Consider the following 20,580-nt stretch of genomic DNA (forward strand, 5'->3'; position numbering starts at 1 on the left):
AAAAAAAAAAAAAAAAAAAAAAAAAAAAAAAAAAAAAAAGAAAAGTACAAATCTTCTTCCAGAAATGCAAAGTTGGTTTATTATTAGGAAAGCTATTAAACATAACAAATACAGCATACGATCAAAGAAGAATATTTACTTTCATATTCAACAATTGCTTACCTGAGATACCTGTTCCTTTGTCCAGATCACCTTTTGAGGTATCAGTGGAAGAATTAATACTTCATAATCCTGAAAGCCAAATTTAGGGTTTGAAATAGCACAGCCCACTATCTTGCCTGTTAAGATAATGATTATATCCAAAATAACCTCTGTATTAGACTCACTTATGAGGTAAGTAGGGTAGAAGACACACTGGTGAAAAAGGTAAACACACCAGAACTGATAATGTAAAGTTAAGAACAAATAACACAATATAAAGACAACATCACTTCTAAGCCATACAAAGAAAGACCCATGACAAGGAAGAGATTCCTCTAAGGGATGGTAATAACATGGCCCATGAAGAATATTTATGGTATTTGTATGAATCTTCTACAATTCATGCACGTAAGACACAGATCACATATTTGCTGACTCAAATACAGCTGTGTCATTTTTATTATATTATACACACTATGAATCAAATAACTCTGAATGGTTGCTTTATTGTATACATCTTTGTTTGAAAGTCTTTGTGTATGTATACTGTAGAGCAGGGGTCAGCATGCTATGGCCCCTGGGCCAAATCCAACCTACTACCTGTTTTTGTAAATCAAGTTTTATCAGAACATAATCATACTCATTTGTATCCATATTGTCTATGGATGGTTTCATGCTACAACAGCAGAGTCGAATAGAGAGACTACCTAGCTCTTTACAGAAAAGGTTTGCCAACCCATGCCATAGAGTGTCCCTTAATGGAACAGCTGGCAAAACCTAGACCTAGCAGAATGAATGAAATGTTCATTCATAGTAATTTACCAAATTAATTAAAGAATATTCGTAATAAACTGAGCTAAGTTGCCAAGTCAGAATACAGTATTATGATCTGGTGTAAGGGAAAGAACACTGAGTGATCAGAACCAATGACGAAGCAGTAACAACAAAAAGTATGTGTGACCTCCCGCTTCAGCCTCCCAAGTAGCTGGGACTACATGGGACTACAGCCATGCACCCCCACACCCAGGTAATTTTTATTTTTTGGCAGAGATGAGGTCTCGCTACATTGCCCAAACTGATCTCAAACTCCTGTGCTCAAGCTCAAGCAATCCTCCCACCTCAGCCTCCCAAAGTGTTGGGATTACAGGCACGAGCCACCACATCCGACCTCCATCTCTACTCTGAGTCTATGTGACTTTATTCATTGTATGAGTCAGGCAGCTACTCTGAATGGAAGGAAAAGAATTATTATTTTGCAGGAAGGAACAAATATGGTTACCCTTATATACAAAGGGTTCAGAGCATAGAGGTATTGAGAGCAGATGAAAAAACAAAGATATTTCAGAGCACAAAAGATAATCGACCAAATGACAGGCCATTGCTGTACATACTTAGCTGTGAGCACCAGAGTAGAGTGAATTAGAGGAAAGTAAAGAAGGGGTACCCATTCAATACTGCTTCTTGGGTCTAGCTAGTTTTAATGGTGCTAATGTACACAGTGAATGCTAATAAACTTGGTTCTGAAATCAGAAATTTCTCTAAATAATCAAAGTACACTAAAATTAATATTTAAAATGAATATTTAGATAATAATAAATTTTAAAACCTGTAGGGAGGGCACAGTGGCTCACGCTTGTAATCCCACCACTTTGGGAGGCCGAGGTGGGAGAATCACGAGGTCAGGAGTTCGAGACCAGCCTGGTGAACATGGTGAAACCCTGTCTCTACTAAAAATACAAAAAATTAGCTGAGTGTAATGGCGGTCGCCTGTAGTCCCAGCTACTCAGGAGGCTGAGGCAGGAGAATCGCTTGAACCCAGGAGGCGGAGGCTGCAGTGAGCTGAGATCACGCCACTGCACTCCAGCTCAGGCAACAGAGTGAGACTCCATCTCAAAAAAAAAAAAAAAAAAAGGTTGTGTAAAGAGAAAAATGGCTGAATAAAATAAGACTAAAAATAGCATATGACTGCGTTCTGGGATTATGAGTAATTTTTATTTCCCTTTTAATACTACCTTTTGGTGGTTTCCAATTTTTAAACTTTTTTTTGTTGTTGTTGATTTTCAAACAGAGTTTCCCTCTGTCACCCAGACTGGAGTGCAATGGCACGATCTCAGCTCACTGCAACCTCCACCTCTCAGGCTCAAGTGATTCTCTCCTGCTTCAGCCTCCTGAGTAGCTGCAATTACAGGCATGAGCTACCCTGTTCCATTAATTTTTGTATTTTTAGTAGAGACAGGGTTTCATCATGTTGGCCAGGCTGCTCTCAAACTCCTGACCTCCCGCCTCAGCCTCCCAAAGTGCTAGGATTATAGGCGTGAGCCACGACGCCTGGCCAACAACAAACTCTTTACATGCATAAACACAATAAATATGTTAAAAAAGAGAGGAGAGAAACCTACTGTGTGTACCCCATGCCCTAGATAAATGCCATACAGCTACAACAAAAAGACTTTAAACTGGGGATAACCCAGCTGCCTGGGTTATCAAAAGATTTTAAGTTGGGGAGTGTAACGCAGTCTTGAAGGCTAGCCTACCAAAGAAAAGAGAAAGGGAATTAGAAACAGGACATGCCTATGACAAAGAGGAAGATGGACAAAGTGATCATGGAAGGAGAACAGAAAGAAGAGTAAGAGGAGGGTTCAGATAAAAAAAAATCTTGCTTATTCAACAGGATTAAGAAAGGAGACCAGAGCTGGGCATGGTGGCTTACACCTGTAATCCCAGCACTTTGGGAGGCGAAGGCAGGTGGATTGCTTGAGTCCAGAAGTTTGAGACAGCCTGGGCAACATGGGAAAACCCCGTCTCTACAAAAAATACAAAAAATTAGCTAGGCATGGTGGCGCTTGCTTGTAGTCCCAACTACTCGGGAAGTTGAGGTGAGAGGATCACCTGAGCACGGGAAGTTGAGGCTGCAATGAGCAGTGACCTTATCATTGCACTCCAGCCTGAGTGACTGTCTCACAAAAAAAAAAAAAAAAAAAGAGAGACCAAAGATTGTTCCATAAAATGGAATGCTTTCTAGGGACTATATAAGGCACTTGGCTTTGGCCTTCCTCATCTTGGTGAATGTCTCTTTCCAGTTACCAAGACTTCCAGTGCCTAGTTTAGGAATACTTTGCCATGGATCAGGAGAGAAATTAAAACTCCATCATCCTTGGCCTGTCCCGAGAAGAAAACTGACCTTTGTACTCAGAATGGAGGCTCTGGGAACTTAGGGTGGGGCTGACACACTACGCATAACCATTTGTCACTTTACTTGTGAACCATTTCAACGCTCCACATAGCCCCATAAGAGGCAAGGCTGTTAAAGGGGAGTGCAATCAAGAAGGCCTTCTACTCTTGGAAATTCTCCAAGTGCCATACATTTGGCTGTCTTAAAACAATGAGCCATCCTTGCTTGTACAGGGCCCTTTTATGGCTCATTTCTCTGTAGGAGGCCATTGTGTCTGCCATATTATAAGACTCTGCTATAGAAACAATGGGCACGGTGATGCATCCTGTAGTCCTAGCTACTTGGGAGGCTGAGGAGGGAAGATTATTTGAGTCTAGGAGGTTGAGGCTGCAGTGAGCTGTGATCGCACCATTGCACTCCAGCCTGGGAGACAGAGCAAGACCCTGTCTCAAAAACAAGAAACAAAAAAACACAAAAAACCCAACTCCTTCTTCTGAGCAATTTCTCCTTATCTGAGAGCCAGCCACATACCCACTTTCTAAGAACTTTCTTGCTGTCTTAATATTTTCAAGGCAGGTGACAGCTTTATATAGTAAATAGGTCTTCATACTCAGAGACTAGGTCAGGAGCCACCTTTTTTTTTTTGCTTCTTTTAATAGCTAGTGATTTTGAGATGATGGGATTTCTGGGAGGGATTGGGAAGCTTTAAGAATTCTGTTAACTTTTAGAACTTTAATACCAGATGGGATCAGATAAATAAATAGTTGTAGGTAGAAGAATTCCCAGAGTAGGTATATTAGTGTCAGGTGCAGGATGAACTATGGTGCCCTTCTAGTAACAGGACATCTGGATGCGATCATTTCTTTTTTTTTTTTTTTTTTTTTTTTTTGAGACGGAGTCTCACTGTCACCAGGCTGGAGTGCAGTGGCGTGATCTCAGCTCACTGCAAACTCCGTCTCCCAGGTTCACGTGATTCTCCTGCCTCAGCCTCCCATAGCTGGAACTACAGGCGCCTGCTACCATGCCCGTCTAATTTTTGTATTTTTAGTACAGACGGAGTTTCACCATGTTGGCCAGGATGATCTCGATCTCTTGACCTCGTGATCCACCCGCCTCGGCCTCCCCAAGTGCTGGAATTACAGGCATGAGCACCACCTTCCCAGCTAATTTTTTATCTTTTTGTAGAGACAGGGTCTTGCTATGTTACCCAGGCTGGTCTCAAACTCCTGGGCTCACACAATCCTCCTACCTCAGCCTCCCAAAGTGCTGGGATAATACAGGAGCCACCACACCTGCCCAGAGAAGAAGGGTTTTAAGCCAGAAGAGTATTACCAATCCACTTCTAAGTTGTTAAGTGGGATTATAGAAGGGATGATCATTGCTATGTACATCAACCATGATATGCCAGGGCAGAGTGAAGAAGGATATGTAGGGATAGGTGATCAGAACTGGTTTCTGATTCCTGATTCCAGTGAGCATTTCACTTTGTACCCATCAATTAAGTCTTTCCTAAAGAATTCAAGGACTTTTTTCCCCAGCTCAGGTATTACACTTTGCTATTCTATGCTTACTAAAGGCCAAATTCCGAGATTTAAAAAGGAAAAAAAAAAAAAACCTTCAAGACCACTTAAATAGAAAATGCAAGGGGCGGGAATGAGGGCTCATGCCTATAATCCTACCACTTTGGGAGGCGGAAATGGAAGAACTGCTTGAGCCCAAGAGTTCAAGACCAGCCTGGGCAACATAGTGAGTGAGACGCTCTTTAAAAAAGAAAAAAAAAAAAAGAGAGAGAGAGAGAAAGAAAGAAAGAAAGAAAGAAAGAAAGAAAGAAAGAAAGAAAGAAAGAAAGAAAAGAAAATGCAATCATGAATTATGTTCTTAAGTCCCAGTTCTGCCACTGATTACAATGTGACCTAAAGTTACTTAAGCTTTCCAAGACTCATCTTTGAGATGGAGGTAGTAATAACACAAAACTAACTCTTTCAGTTTGTTGTAAAAATTCAATGAGACAGGGTACATAAAGCACACAGTCGGTATTCAATGAATGGCATCAAATTATTAAAAAGCTAAATGTCATGTATTTCCTCAATAGAGAACTACAGAAAATTAATCTTCTAAGGGGGCTTATTCCCCAGAAAGGTCAAGACATCTGCAGAAATATGCAAAAAAGCCAGAGAGGGGAAGTATACTAAAATAAAGATGAAGTCTTAATTAGAAAACATAAGTTGTAACTTTTTGGATACTCATGAATGGCTCAAGTTTAAAAGTTACCCCTGAAAAGAAGGAAAAAATGGGGGAACCATACATATAGGATAAATGAGTTGACTACAATGAGGCATATAAAACATAGTTCCTTCCGTATATGTAGCCCAATTTGTGAATGTGCTTTCTGAGTGAGCTTAATTTGAGTGGGAAGAAATTCAGAGGCAAGCTGATTACTATGAGACTCCATACATTCTAGGATCAACTGTAAATGCAAGTCCCATTGAAAGGAAAATGGGGAGAGGAGGATTTGTGGATATAGTACATTTATTTAACCTATGCCAGGAATTGGCAAACTTTCTGTGAAGGGTCAGACATAATATTTCAAACTCTATGGTCCATATGGTTTCTCTCCCAACTACTCAACTCTGCTGTAGCATGAAAGCTGCCATCGACAATAATGAATGAACACAACTGTGTTTCAACAAAACATTTACAAAAGCAGGAGCTTATGTCACCTATATTTCAGTTCTTCTGATCTTCTGCAGGAGTGATCCCAGACTGGGTAAGCATATAATCTACATGAATTGTTTTAAGAAGGATATATTATAGAATAAGTTGCAGGCTTTGAAAGTGCTGGCCTGTCACTTATGCTCTGGAAATGGCATCTCTAAGAGCCTCCCTGACAAGAATCAGGGCAAAGTAAGCCTCTCTTTCCCTACTTACCTTAATCACTATGTTACCTTAACCACTGAGAGGACCCTCCTTCTTTTGCTGCATGGTCACTCACATGGATGATCTGGTGGACTCTAAAATACTTTTCAAATATCCTTCACAATCCAGCCTAGTGAGAAGTTACAAAAAGAGAAAAGACTGTTTGCATCATCTATGACCTTCCTGACACTCAGCTTGGTCAGCCTCCATTGCATTGAGCAACTGTGGCAAGTATTAAAAGATGTTGCTTCGTTTAACCTAACCATTCTTAAGTGCAATTTTTTACATTATAATGGGAAAAAACAATTGATATAACACTTATGATACATTATACATTTACTGGTTACTTATCCCTTTGTCTAACTTCACAAGAATGAAAGTTCCATGGCAAGACTTTGTTAATATCTGCAACAGTCTCTGGCACTTAGTAAGTACTTAATAAAGCCAGAAAGCTAGAAAGGGCCAGATCATGACCAGTTTCCCTTCTCTTTTCTACCACCAACTGGGGAACCCCACCAAAGCCACTGACAACTTACCAAGGCTTCCCAACTGCCTCACAAGGACATCCATGGCAACCATAATTCATCCTCGCCCTCTGATGAACTTGCTGGGCAGGAAGCATCAGTATGAGTAACAGGCAGATCTTAATGTTGCTCTTGACCAATGACAAGTTTTCTGGCCATCCAGGAATCTGCATGTTTAACAAGCACCCCAAGTGATTTTATACATAATAAAACTTCACACTATGGAAATTTCCAACATCAGAGGAGTAAAATCTCAGGAGCTATTACAGAAATCTTTTAGTGTGAAATGAGTCCAAGGTGTGTGGATCACTTGAGCCCAGGAGCTCAAGACCAGCCTGGGCAACATAATGAGACCCCCATCTCTAATTAAAAGAAAAAGAAAAAGAAAAAAAAATCTTTTACTGTGAAATAAACACATTTCTGTCTCACATGGCTTCCTTGGATTTGATAGAACCTAGATGAAGCACTGAGTAGAAGACACAGTACTGGCTTGGACTCAAATCCATTTTCTATGCCAACTAGCTATAATCTTGGGCAATTTGTGCCATCTACTGTGGCCTCATATAATCTTGGGCAATTTCTAATTCCCCCATCTATAAAAATGGGAAAACAGGGAAGAGGTTAGACTCTTTATTCTGTAGTACAGCCTGAATATTTTAAGACTTTTTTTTCATATCATAATGTGAAAATATCCAGTAATTGCTTAGTGCCTATTAAGCACTCTTACCCTACCCCATCCCACTAACTGGGCAAGCCCACCAAAGCCACTGGCCACTTACCAAGACTTCACAATGGTTTGATAACTAGGTGCAGGATGCTGATTTGAGCCTCTCCCAATTCTCTAATAACCTCACTGGAGGTTAACCAGGCAGGGCTCAATATACCTCTTCAACAGTAGCATAGTTTCTGATTGCGTGTGGCATCACCTATAGGACAGGGAGAAGAAAGAAACAAACGTAAGATGGAACAGTCAAGGTCTGAAATCCAGCTTTAATTTTATTTTTACACCTTAGTCAAGTTATCCAGCCAGCCACACCATGGATCTCAGATTTTACTCTTGCTAAACATTCACACTTAGCATCACAATTATATTATCTGGCAAAGGCAGTTGCAAGGTCTACAATTATTAGTAGGGATTCCTGCCCTTATTTTAAACGAGAACCTGGGTACAGAGGTACCAATGACTACACCAAAGTGTTAGTACCCAGATGTGAACTCTAATGCTTATCTTCATAGTTTCCTTCAAGTTCTTCCCCTCTTTAGACTTCAATGTCACTGTGAATAAGTGGGCAAACGTGACCCCTTAGTGGCCCTTCTGTGTCTGGCAGTTAATGAACCTACATTCTTTAGTCCTGATCAAAACAGCCTGCAAAAGGTGAATGAAACCTTCATCTAGTCATCAGATGGCATCTGGTTTTCACACTGATAGGAAAAGGTTACAAAACTCTGGGCTCTTGGACCAAGACCCTATCATTTACAATCTCAACTCCCACCACGACTCACCTTACCTTAAGTGAAAAGGAATTGAACATTATCTGCTCCCTCACCCAGCTGTCTGGGTTATCAATGGGACCACAAAAAGCTAGGCAGACCAGTGGCCATGCCCCTAACTCCAAGAATCAACCACTGGAGTAACAGGCTCTGAGTCATGAGACACAAGCCAAAGACCACCAAGGAGTCCTTTCTTTCTTTCTTTTTTTGAGACAGTGTCTTGCTCTGTCGCCCAGGCTAGAGTGCAGTGGTGTGAGAGTAGCTGGGATTACAGGTGCCCACCCCCGTGCCCAGCTAATTTTTGTATTTTTAGCAGATGGGGTTTCACCATCTTGGCCAGGCTGGTCTCAAACTCCTGACCTCAGGTGATCCACCCACCTCAGCCTCCCAAAGTGCTGGGATTACAGGCGTGAGCCACCCTGCCCGGCCAAAGGGTCCTTTCTTTCTAAGGAAGCAGCCTATTGCCTATAAGTTTCTCAGTCCCTAGCTGCTTAGCATGAAAACCCACCCAGAAATCTGGCAATTCAGCAACGGCCCAAAGCCCAGGTTACTGTTATCATTATATGCTGGCAGCATAAGCTAATACTGCTAAGTGTCATGTTACTCAGTGAGATGCGGGCAACCCTCAACTCAAACCCCTGGAAGACCCAAGGAGCAGTTACCCAGGACTCATTTTTAACTGTTTTACCTACCACCAGCAAGAAAAGTATCTGTCCTCTAATCCACTAGTGACCATGAGACCCAGGCAGAAAGTTCTCCCACCATAGATAGGGAAGATTGGTGCTGCCTAGCTGAGAGGAGAGGGGAAGCAGGAGCCTTGATAGGTTTGAGCCATCTCTTTATTGGAGCAACTAAGGCCACCATTTACTAGAGCAAGACTTGCATATTCATAAGCAGCTGCTGCCACTAGCAATTATTGTAGCTTTAAAGCCCAGAGGGACAAGGGTAGAAAAGGAATGTGTAGAGGGCCTAATTGTGAAATAAATAAGTGTAAACACTGATCCAGAAAGTGCTTGCACTAAGGAGCCAGGAATAGAGGGGTAGGTGGTAGTTAGTGCCTTCCTCTGAAGACAGTCATCTTATTTCCACCATTCCCTTCCCCCACCCCACCCAGCTCTTTTCCAAACTAAATTTCTCCAGTTTCCAGAACCCCTCACCACCCCCATTTATTCCACTTCTGTTCAGGTCAACAATTTCAAAATGGAAATAGTTTCAATGTGTCTCTAACTTTGATAGTCATAGATGAACACTGCAAAAAAAAAAAAAAAAATTCCAGAACTATATTAGGCAAAGAATGTAAAAATAAGCCAGAGGCCAGGCGCGGTGGCTCAGGCCTGTAATCCCAGCACTTTGGGAGGCCGAAGTGGGTGGATCACAAGGTCAGGAGATCGAGACCATCCTGGCCAACATGGTGAAACCCCGTCTAATAAAAATACAAAAATTAGCTGGGCATGGTGGCACATGCCTGTAATCCCACTCGGGAGGCTGAGGCAAGAGAATTGCTTGAACCACGGAGTTGGAGGTTGCAGTGAGCTGAGATCACGCCACTGCACTCCAGCCTGGCGACAGAGCAAGACTCCGTCTCAAAAAAAAAATCAGCCAGAATCCCAGAAAAGTTTAACACTTGGGGTATGTTCATCCAACAACTTTCATGTACGTGTACAAACATGAATTCTTATTTTACAATGATTAGATGAAACTATACTATTGCTCTTTAGCCCTTTTTCAATTAATATACTGTATACATCTTTCCAAGTCAAATATTTATCTTCAAGACTATTTTTATTTTTAATGGCTATGTTGTCCCATTACATGAATACACCAAAATGTATTTAACCAAGTTCCCATTCATGGCTAGGTAAGTTTTTCCATTATTTACTGTTATGAACACCACGAATATGCCCATATCTAAATCTTATTTTTAATAATGTTAAACATATATTTGGGAGTATATCCCTATAAATGAATACAAACCTTACAGTGTAAGAGATTTGCAAAGATCAGTAAAACACGTCTCTACCCTTGAGTTTAAATCAAAGGAGACAGACACAAACAGGTAACATTTACCATTACCATGTCCATGGATAAAGATAAAACAAAATTTCATGGTGCTTCCTAATCGAAACTGCAGCTGTTGCTAACAGAAAAGGCTCAAAGAATACTATTAGACAGTAGCCCAAATTAAAATTCCATTTGCTAGAATTCCAAAGAGTTATTCTAATGCTAAATATTGCCTCACTGGCATTTCAATATGACATTGTTGTTTCTCCTTTAGCAAGCCTTAAAGGAGAGAACCAAGCAGAAGCTGCTCAGAAAACCATCTACCCTAAAGGCAGAGAAGTGAGTAAGGTGCAGGGCAGTATATGACACTGGACCTAGACTTCCATCTTTCCTTCCCCCTACTATTTCCAGTAAACAACAGTGAGCTATAGCCATTTTCTTTCAGAAACAACGTGGATTCTCTCCCTGGGACTCTCATTCCTGCACAGATCTGCTTACACATAGTAGGGCTGTGCTGGTATTCATGCTGACTTAGAAAACGCAAATAAGAATGAAAAGAAACTTCTTCAGCACCATGATGGGTCAGATACAGATGACATTAACGTGGAAGACAGACAGATTTTTAAAACCTATTCAACAAAGATGAGTTAATGTGATAACACAAACAGTCCTGAATCTTATAGTAACATTTCAGTCACAGGCGCATATACAATGGTGGTCCCATAAGATAATAACACCATGTTTTTACTGTACCTTTTCTATGTTAGATATGTTTGGATATACAAATACTTACCACTGTGTTCCAAATGCCTACAGTATTCAATACAGCAACATGCTGTACAGGTTTATAGCCTAGGAGGAATCGGCTATACCATATAGCCTAGGTCTGTAGTAAGTATACCATCTAGGTTTGTGTAAGTACACTCCCCTATGATGTTCACACAACAACAAAATGACTTAATGATCCATTACTCAAAACATATCTTGTCTTTAAGCAACACATGACTGTATAGTTAAATGTTAATTATAAAATCTAGGTGTTGCGTACATGGCTTTTCACTGCACAATTCTTTCAACTTTTCTGTATGTATGTTTGACAACTTTTACAATAAAATTTTGGGAAAAATCCAGAAAGCAACTTTAAAAATATGGCTGTAAGACCTTTCCTTCTATTACATTTTATTCCTAGGATGATCCTATCCAACGAGATGAGCCTATTCAGTGTTTCCTCCATTTTGTTTTAGATTTAGCTTTCTCAAATATGACTTTGAGCTCTCCGACTTTTTAATGAAGTGAAATGAATCAAAATGTATTCATAGGCAGGTTACCAAGATAGTACATGTAAAGTTGGGGAGGCACAAGGGGAGGGGCTCTAAGCTCTTGGAAGTCTAGGCTCACTACCTGTATACGTCTAAATAAATATTTCAGACACCCCACTTCTTCGTTTAAAAATTAGTGTTAGGGACCCTCTAAACATTTGCCTCAGCTTACCTTTCTGCCTTATCTCACATTAAGTGGTTATTTCCCATATTCTCATTGCAAAGAACTGTGTAGGAAGGAGGGGGGCAAGGACGAAGGCACCAAAGCATGCTATGTCCATGTGCTTCAAGTTTGAATATAATAAAAGGTATTTCTAGAGTAGAGGTTCAAAGCTTGATGTTGAAGGGCAGGGTATAACTAACTGACTGCAGGACCCTGGGGGAGGTCTTATAATCTTCTACATTAAAACATGTCTTAGCTGGCTTATCTGTAAAAGAGGAAAAAGACTTGTCACAAGCAATGACAAACGAAGTAAATAAATATGAATTTCTGGTCTGGTGAATGGAATGAGGAATGAAACCATCACTGTCGAGTGATGATCCAGAGTAGGCACAGATCTTTTTCTACAAAGGCTTTGTGGGCCACAATGTCTCCAATATATTTAATGGCAAAAACAGCAACTACTTTTGCACCAACCTAATAGCTACTTAACTGTGCCACTGGGCCACAAAAGCGGCCCCAGGTAAAACATCGACGAATGAACATGGCTGTGTTCCAATATAGAACGGTATTTGCAAAAACAGGTAGCCCATGGGCAATAAAGTTTGCCCACCCTTGGTTTCGAATATGGAGTCTGGTTGGGTGCAGTGGCTCACACCTGTAATCCCAGCACTCTGGGAGGCTGAGGAAGGTAGATTGCTTGAGTCCAGGAGTTCAAGAACAGCCTGGGCACCATAACGAGACCCCTTCTCTACGAAAAATATAAACATTAGCCGGGGTGGTGGCACACACCTATAGTCCTAACTCAGAATGCTGAGGTGGAAGGATCACCTGAGCCTAGGAGTTCAAGGCTGCAGTGACCCGTGATCGCACCATTGCACTCCACCTGGGCAACAGAGTGAGAACCTGTCTCTTAAAAAAAAAAAAAAAGAAAAAAAGAAAGAAAGAAAAATGCAAAGTCCTATCTAAGAATACTATTTGGATGATTAACTGGGCCCTGAGGATGAGGCCCCAATCTAACAGTTATCACTCAAGTTCCACCAAGAAAGCAGGTGTCAGCAATAGCAACAGTTGCAACATCTGTAAATATCAAGGACTGAAATCCAAACACAAAAATGGCATTGTCTCATGAGAAACTCTTAGGAAGATATATACAGAAATACCAAGTTTCTGACCACAAGCTTTTTGAAGAAACAGCTGACAATCCAGAGCCTGTGGAGCTCACTTTAGCAGGCACACAATAAATGTTTGCTGATGAGTCATTCATTTATTCATCTAATAAACATTTACTGAGGCCTACTAATGTGCCAGGCTGGGCTCTGGAGATGAAGACACCTTCCTTGCCCTCAAGGAGCTCACAGTCTAACTGATAACAGGAAGAGAGACAGGCATATACACAGACAATTACAATACAATCTGATAAGTGCTATAACACTTATCAGGTTGTATTATAATGGCCGATGTAAAATTTCTTCCCAGGGGGTGCTGCTCCAGGCTGCTGCTGGCTGTAACATCAAGAGAGGGGAGGAACAAATTATAGAAATCAAAGGTTAAATGCTTTTCGGTTATTTCAAATATTCAGGCTTTCCCTAACCCGTGGCCATAGACGGAATTGGGAACTAGACACTGGCATGATGTTAAAATGGGATTTCCGTGCACAGACTTCCAATAAAGGAACTTCTCAACCCCCTCTTCTAAAACATGAGCTTTTTTTTTTCCTTTTTGCTTATACTCCTCTTAATCTCCCCACCCTACTACCCACATAAGCCTGGTTTAATATCTACAGCTAGCAAAATGCTGAAAAATGGGAGCTTACAACTAACTGGATTAACCCAGTGTAACTGGATAGCAAAAAGCAACAAGTAACAGCTCATTTGGCACTTCTAAATCCAGTAATTCTCATCCTTCACTGAAAAAAAAAAAGTTAGAATGTTATTAAATACAAAATAGATAATATACAGATCAGAGTAGGAATAAGTTAGAAAAGTTTATTTAATAAATATAATTAAACAGACTCTCTAAACTAGAAATAACATTCAGTTTCAGGAAACCAGAATTAGACCCCTCGAAGACCTTTGGGAATATCTAATTCACCTATGTATTATAAACAAGAAAAATGAAACAGAGAGGTAACACACTCTGCCCACTCCCTTTTCAAAATCATGTGAGTGATAGTAACAGACTCCTTGAGGAAAGATTACCACTGTAATAGTTATTTGGTTCAGATGGTTTTATACAAAGATAGGATGGCATTTTTCCGTGCCTCATACCTTTCTTAATAATACCTAGGTTTTTAATGGCTTTTTTGTCTCTGACCAGCAAATAGGGCTGATAACATCAGCAAGCTGTTGACAGTTATACTGAGATCACTGTTTTGGGACCCAATGTCTCTATGAGGCTGTTATTTAATAAGCTTAACATACTATTTTCCCCTAAAGTTATTACACTGCTCTTGCCTATACACTGTTCCTTTCTACCAATTAGCCCACTCCTGGTACCTTCTCACATGCTAGTGTGTTCCTATTAGCATTTCACATCCCCAAAGCATTTAACAGTATGTATAAATGTGGACATTTCACTATTGCCCATATCCTCCCTCAGACCACTCAGAAATATTTAAAATAAGACCAGTCCCTGAATGGATGGGGGAGAAGGGACCACTGTTTTGTTTCTTGTCTAAATTAGTTTCTCATTAGGGACAAAATGTTACCCTGTCTTCTCCCCATGCCCACAGCCAGGAAGCACCACTGTTGTACAGTACTCAAAAAGTGCTTTCCTTTTAGATAAAAAGAAATGGATTTCTGTTTGAAGGTCAGACAAGGCCGGGCAAGGTGGCTTATGCCTGTAATCCCAGCACTTTGGGAGGCCGAGGCAGAAGGATCACTTGAGCCTAGGAGTTCGAGACCAGCCTGGGCAAGACCTCCACTCTAAAAATAAAAACAAAAATAAGATAGAAGTCAGACAAAGGTTATCTCGAAATGGCTACCAAGAACCAGACATGTATCCACACAGCAGTTATATTTGGAATTGCAAACATTCTTCAGACTCAATGGCAACAAATACTACTGGGAGCATATCTGGAACAAACGACATTTGCAACTTACAAATAACATTCAGGCACAAATCGAATTCACAGAAGGAAATAAGAGCTAGTAATTAAGATCTAAAAGTCCAGCCTCGCTAATAATCAGAGAACTGTATCACAAAACAAAGATATCGGCCAGGTATGGTGGCTCACCCCTGTAATCCCAGCATTTTGGGAAGCCGGGGTGGGAAAATCACTTGAGCCCAGGAGTTCAAGACAAGCCTGAGCAACATGGCAAAACTCCATCTCTACAAAAAATTTTAAAAATTAGCTGGACATGGTGGCACACACCTGTACTCCCGCTACTCAGGAGGCTGAGGTGGGAGGATCTCTGGAGCCCTGGAAGTCGAGGCTTCAGTGAGCCATGATCACTCCACTGTACTCCAGCCTGGGCGACAGGAGGAGAGCCTGTCTCGAAAAAAAAACAAAAACAAAAAAAACCCACAGAGATATCATTCATTCATTTACATATGGAGTCGGCAAAAAAAAAAAAAAAAAAAAAAAAAAAACATTTTTTATAAGTACCTAAATGACTGGGTACAAAAACTGACATTAATTTTTTGAAAAGTAAATATGCCAATTCTTTATAATGTTCAAATCTTTTGATAAATCACTAATTCTAGAAGTCTCTTCAATAAACAACCCAAAATAAATAATAAAAACCAAATGAAAAGATGTTCATTACATAATTTAAAATACTGAAAATCTGTAAAATACTTCCATACAACAGAACATCATGAAACAATGACAATTACAAAGAATGTTTAACATGGACATACGCATGTTATAATGTTAAAAACAAAACACAATATAAAATAGTACACATACATTATCAACTGCATAGAAAAATGCAGAGAATGAAGTGAATAAATGTATTAACCATAGTTATCTCTGGGTGGTAAAATCATGGATGTTTTTTCTCCCATGCTTGATAGTTACCCTCAGGAAAAGTTACAGTATTTACCAAATTTCTAGACTGAGGGAGCTATTCAAATTTAAACAATAGAATAAAAATCACAAAATAGAAGATAAATTTGTCAAATAATTTCAAATCTCTACTAACCAAAAATTCAAAGACAAAAATTAAGAGGCAAACAATAACATGGAATAGGTATTTATAACATTACAAAAGTCTGAGTACTAATCTTTATTTACAGAACACATCCAGATAATAATAAACAGTAAACTAAAACTTCAATGCATAAATCAACATATGAACTATCATTACATGAAAGAAAACTGCTGAGCTATATATGGAGGAAGAAAATCCAAACTAATAAGCAAATGAAAAATTAATACTGGTTTTTATCCATTAAAAATTAAAAAACAACAACATTCAGCGCTTGTATGAGTAAAAATTGATACAACCTTTTTAGGAAGAAATTTGGCAATAGATACTGAGAGTTTAAAATGTTCATACCCTTTGATGTACTAACTCCACTTCCACGAATGTATCCTAAGCAAATAATAAAAATAAAACAAATGTATTTTCAGTCTTTTATTACAAGAAAAAAGACAATAACCTTTCCATCACTATTGTATATTTAGATCAACACGAAATACTAATAACGGGTTAAAAAAAAAACTACTGCAGCAAATGACTGGTTAGATGTCTCAAAGCATTAGATCAGACAGAAAATCAGGCAAAACAAGAAGGGTGTGTCCAGCCTGCCGCAGTCGGCCATTTTAGACCCTCTGCAGAACAAAAAGCACAGAAGACAAGGGTAATTAAGGATAGCCACCCCACTAGGCACCAAATCAACAATTCTTTACCTTTTGTCTCCTAGGTATGTAACCCTGTAGTCTGCACAGTCAGAAACAGAAAACAGGTCTTCTTTCTCAAATGGTTTTGGTTAGTTACAAACAAATTTTGAAATCATAAAGGACGGTTCCTTTAAATTCGCCTCCTCTTTTTAGGGAATAAAGCATAATGCTTAAGAGCACAGGATTCTTGAGCCATCCCACCTGGATAAAAACCCAGTCTCAGCCATTCAACTGGCTGTAAAGCCTTGAACAAATTAGTCTCGTGTCCCTCAAATTTCTCATTTGTAAAAACTTAATAACAGTACTGCTGTTTCCTAAGATTGTCGAGAGTACCAAATGAGTTACGGCCTATGTAAAAGCACGCAGACCAGAACCTCGAACGTAGTAAGTGCTATTGACGTTTACTCATTATTACAGATAGAGAAATAGGCCGTGGTGGCTCACGCTTGTAATCCCAGCACTGTGGGAGGCCAAGGCGGGCGGATCACTTGAGGCCGGGACTTCGAGACCAGCCTGGCCAACATGGCAAAACCCCGTCTCTACTAAAAATACAAAAATTAGCCGGGCGTGGTGGCGCGCACCTGTAACCCCAGCTACTACTTGGGAGGCTGAGGCATCAGAATCGCTTGAACCCGGGAGGCGGAGGTTGTAGTGAGCTGAGATCGCGTCACCGAACTCCGGCCTGGGCGACGGAGCAAGACTCTGTCTAAAAGTAAATAAATAAATGAGCGAGAGAGAGAAATAGGCCCAGAGAAGGAAAAGGACCACCATGAAATCATAGCTAGGATTATTGGGAAAAGATGTTTTTTTCACCTTTTAATCCTGTGCCCCTTCTAACTATGTCTGTATCTAAATGCTAACTTACTAGTTTTAGCGATTAACAGCAAGTCTTCAGAGAGTCATGACAGTACATCTGCCTTTAAAATAGAAACTCTTATCTTCCCCCTTGACAAAACCGTGCTGAAAGTTCTACAGAAGAAAAAATAAAGGAAAGGGTGAAAGCCCAGGTTACCTTCATACCACCACTGCCATTAACTACTTTTCAATCTTTCTCCACGACAGTATGAGTCCCAGGCAGCCATAGGTCCAAATTCCAGGTTTACGGCAAAGAGTAACAAGCATTTGGAAACACATCCAAATCCTAACGCCTATGTTCTCAAGGGAGAAAATCAAGGGCTTTCGGCCAACATTAACATTAGATTCTCACACTACAACCACAGTGTTTTGCTACTCTGATGGGATGACTGTATTCAGAGCCAAGTACAGCGACCCAAGATCGGAAAGCCAGAGAGAGCCCTCTGAATGCGTACTGCCCAAATGTGGCCTGTCTCCAAGTGCTCCCTTTTTACGCATTTCCTACGCACCGCCAGCTGCCGCAACCTTTTGCAGAGTCATCATCGCCTTCTCATTTTTGTACCCACTTACCGATAGGCCAGTGAGAGGCTAAGATTCTGGGTTAATTTCTAGTGGATCTGGCCACAGCATAGGAGAACTCCAACTCAGGTTGATTCCTTCACTCAGCTAAAAAGGTGGTTCTCTGCAAGGCCTGCTAGCCCAAGATGGCCAAGCAAAGACAGCTTACCTCCCCCCTCGCCATTTTGCAACCTTAATTACCCGAACGCTAAGCGCCTCCCCTCCCCGGCACTCCGCCTGAAATACGCATGCGCACCGCTTCCTCCTTACCGTTCTCCCCAACTATCGAGATGTTGTCTCAAATACGCATGAGCGCCACCTCTACCTCCCAAATGCTGGTACCAACTCCTAGCAACTTTCCGTTCGTAAATATGCCTGCGAGTCCTTCCCTTCCAGACCTTCCAACCCTCCAACCCCGACTCCATTCAAGCCTTGCGCATGCGTGCCTCCCCCTCCCCCCAACACACACTGGAGCCCCTCCCCTTAACTCAGATCTTCTCAAATACTGTAAGCTTGAGCGCCGCCCCTCGGCGCCGCGCCTCCTCATCCAGCCTCTCAAATACCCTGCGCACCGCGCTAGTCCTCTCTCTTCTTGCTCCCATTTGTATACAGTATGCATGCCTGATGCTATCTGGACGTGTTTCTCGCCACAATTCTGCCCCAGTGCCCAAGGAGAGCCATTACCAGCCTTCCCTAATGCAGGTAGATGCGATAAACTAGGGAAGTTGAATCGGGGAAAGAAGGCGTTGCAGGTGATCAGAGTAAATCCCAGATCTAGATGGAATCGGTCCCAACTCCAAGGGAGGGGGCTAGAGTACCCCAGGATTCACATAAGACCGGTCAACCTGAACTAAAGGCAAGGAAAACTCTCACAAACCATCGGATGAACATAATCCTAAGGCCTCGCCCTTTAAATACATCTGCTACAAATGACGAACCACAAATGTTTTAAACAGGGAACATTATGGAAAACACCGATGCTCAGGTGCCTTGACTCTAGTTAGAGGAAAGGAATCCGCATTCCTTTCACAATGGGAAGCAAATGCTCAACATCCTTTTGGAAAACTGGGGCCTGTAACGTATTCCATTTTTTCCTCCCGTGAACTGGAAAAATGCACAAATTAAGGATCTTCCTGGCCCAAGTTCCCTCCACCGCCCTCCACGTTCTGTTCTTCCCCTACATCGTTCCTTTACCTCCTCGTTGAATTGAGTGCCGTAGCAGGAATTCTTAGAGCTGGCCGTCCCAAGATGGGGTGGAGAGAGCGGCATGAAAGAGAGAGAGAGAGACACGCCTGAATGGCAGCAGCAGGCCTTAGCGGCAATGGACAGCAGGCACAGGACCAGCTTTGCCTTGAGCCGCAACGCTGATGCCAGAAAAGGACAACCTCTCTAGAATCGCCGCAGTGTGCTTCCGGCGCATGCGCTGCTCACGCCCCTTAACCCCCTCCGCGCCCCCACCCCCACTCCACCGCACCCCCAGCCCCCGCCGCTCTCCCGCCTCTAGGAGTCTAACCCTTAGCGGGCCACCGACCTCCTTCACTTCTTTCCCAGGACGCTTTCCCACTCTGCTTCTTCCACCTTTCCCCTCCCCTCGGTCACACTGGCCTCCACCATCATCCCTCCCTCAGCCCATCCTCCTTTCGTCAGTCCCTCTCCCATTATTCCTAGCCCACCATCGACCTTTATTTCCTCTGTTATCGTTAGTGGTCTACCCTCCAATTCTTCACTTTCCCTGCCAGTCTGCAGCCCTCTTGGGCCTCTTACTCCTCTCCTCCTATGCCTGATGTTGAAATTCGTAAAAATTACCGCAAAAAAAATTTTTTAAAACAATTGTAGCCCGGGCGCGGTGGCTCACACCTGTAACCCCAGCACTTTGGGAGGCCGAGGTGGGCGGAACCCTTGAGTCCAGGAGTTCGAGACCAGCTCGGGTGACATGGCGAAACCTCGTCTCTACAAATAAATACAAAAATTAGCCGGGCGTGGTGGTGCGCACCTGTACTCCCAGCTATTCAGAAAGCTGAGGTGGAAGAATCGCTCGAACCCAGGAAGTCGAGGCTACAATGAGCTATGATTGTGCCACTGCACGCCAGCCTGGGCAACAGAGTGAGACCCCATCTCAAAAAAAGAAAAAAAAATATTTCCACACATCCTCACCAAAGCAGCTCTCAGGGTGAGCCCAACCAGGCAAAGAAAACACCTTATTGATGATGACCCACAGAGAAGATCCAGAGATAGGGAACCAGAACAAAAACTGCAAAAGTGTTCAATGAATTTGGGGGTAAGAGGCAGTAGGCCACCAAAATGGAAAGCTCTTTTCTTTCTATTCACAACCCTGGTATTGTCTAGACATTAAAAATGAGATTCAGTGTCCTTCACTGCTTACTATAAGGCCTGTTCTTGTCTTCTGTGAGAACTCAAATATTAATTTTGAGAGAAATGGCATTATTTACTTAAGAGGCTCTGAAATAGATCCCTCTTTGGGTGTGAACTAGAAAGAATATAAAATAATATTTTGTTTCTCTTTATTATGTTTTACTTTGGTGTCTGGTTCTTATTGCTTTCTAAAAGAGCCAGTTTTGGCTCTCAAATTAACT

The 20,580-nt window shown here is 41.5% G+C and overlaps 1 long non-coding RNA gene across 5 annotated transcripts in view; it reads right to left on the reverse strand.

Annotated features, from left to right (window-relative positions):
* The window catches only part of LOC116811811 (uncharacterized), a 64,285-nt gene extending 44,945 nt beyond the window's left edge, over positions 1-19,340 (reverse strand). For 2 of the 5 annotated variants that reach the window (XR_009214314.1, XR_004370528.2), the window contains exons 1-4: positions 17,999-18,179; positions 7,533-7,679; positions 6,766-6,920; positions 163-6,359 (exon numbers count right to left, since the gene is read on the reverse strand). This is a non-coding gene — a long non-coding RNA (uncharacterized LOC116811811). Of the gene's footprint in view, positions 1-162; positions 6,360-6,765; positions 6,921-7,532; positions 7,680-17,998; positions 18,180-18,256; positions 18,401-19,180 lie in introns of those variants that run through there. The other 3 variants (XR_009214313.1, XR_004370526.2, XR_004370529.2) reach the window with 3 other exon arrangements.
* Between the last annotated feature and the right edge of the window lie 1,240 nt (positions 19,341-20,580).

This window comes from Hylobates moloch, unplaced genomic scaffold (assembly GCF_009828535.3).
Source record: "Hylobates moloch isolate HMO894 unplaced genomic scaffold, HMol_V3 SCAFFOLD_7, whole genome shotgun sequence".
In the NCBI taxonomy this organism is placed as follows: Eukaryota; Metazoa; Chordata; class Mammalia; order Primates; family Hylobatidae; genus Hylobates; species Hylobates moloch.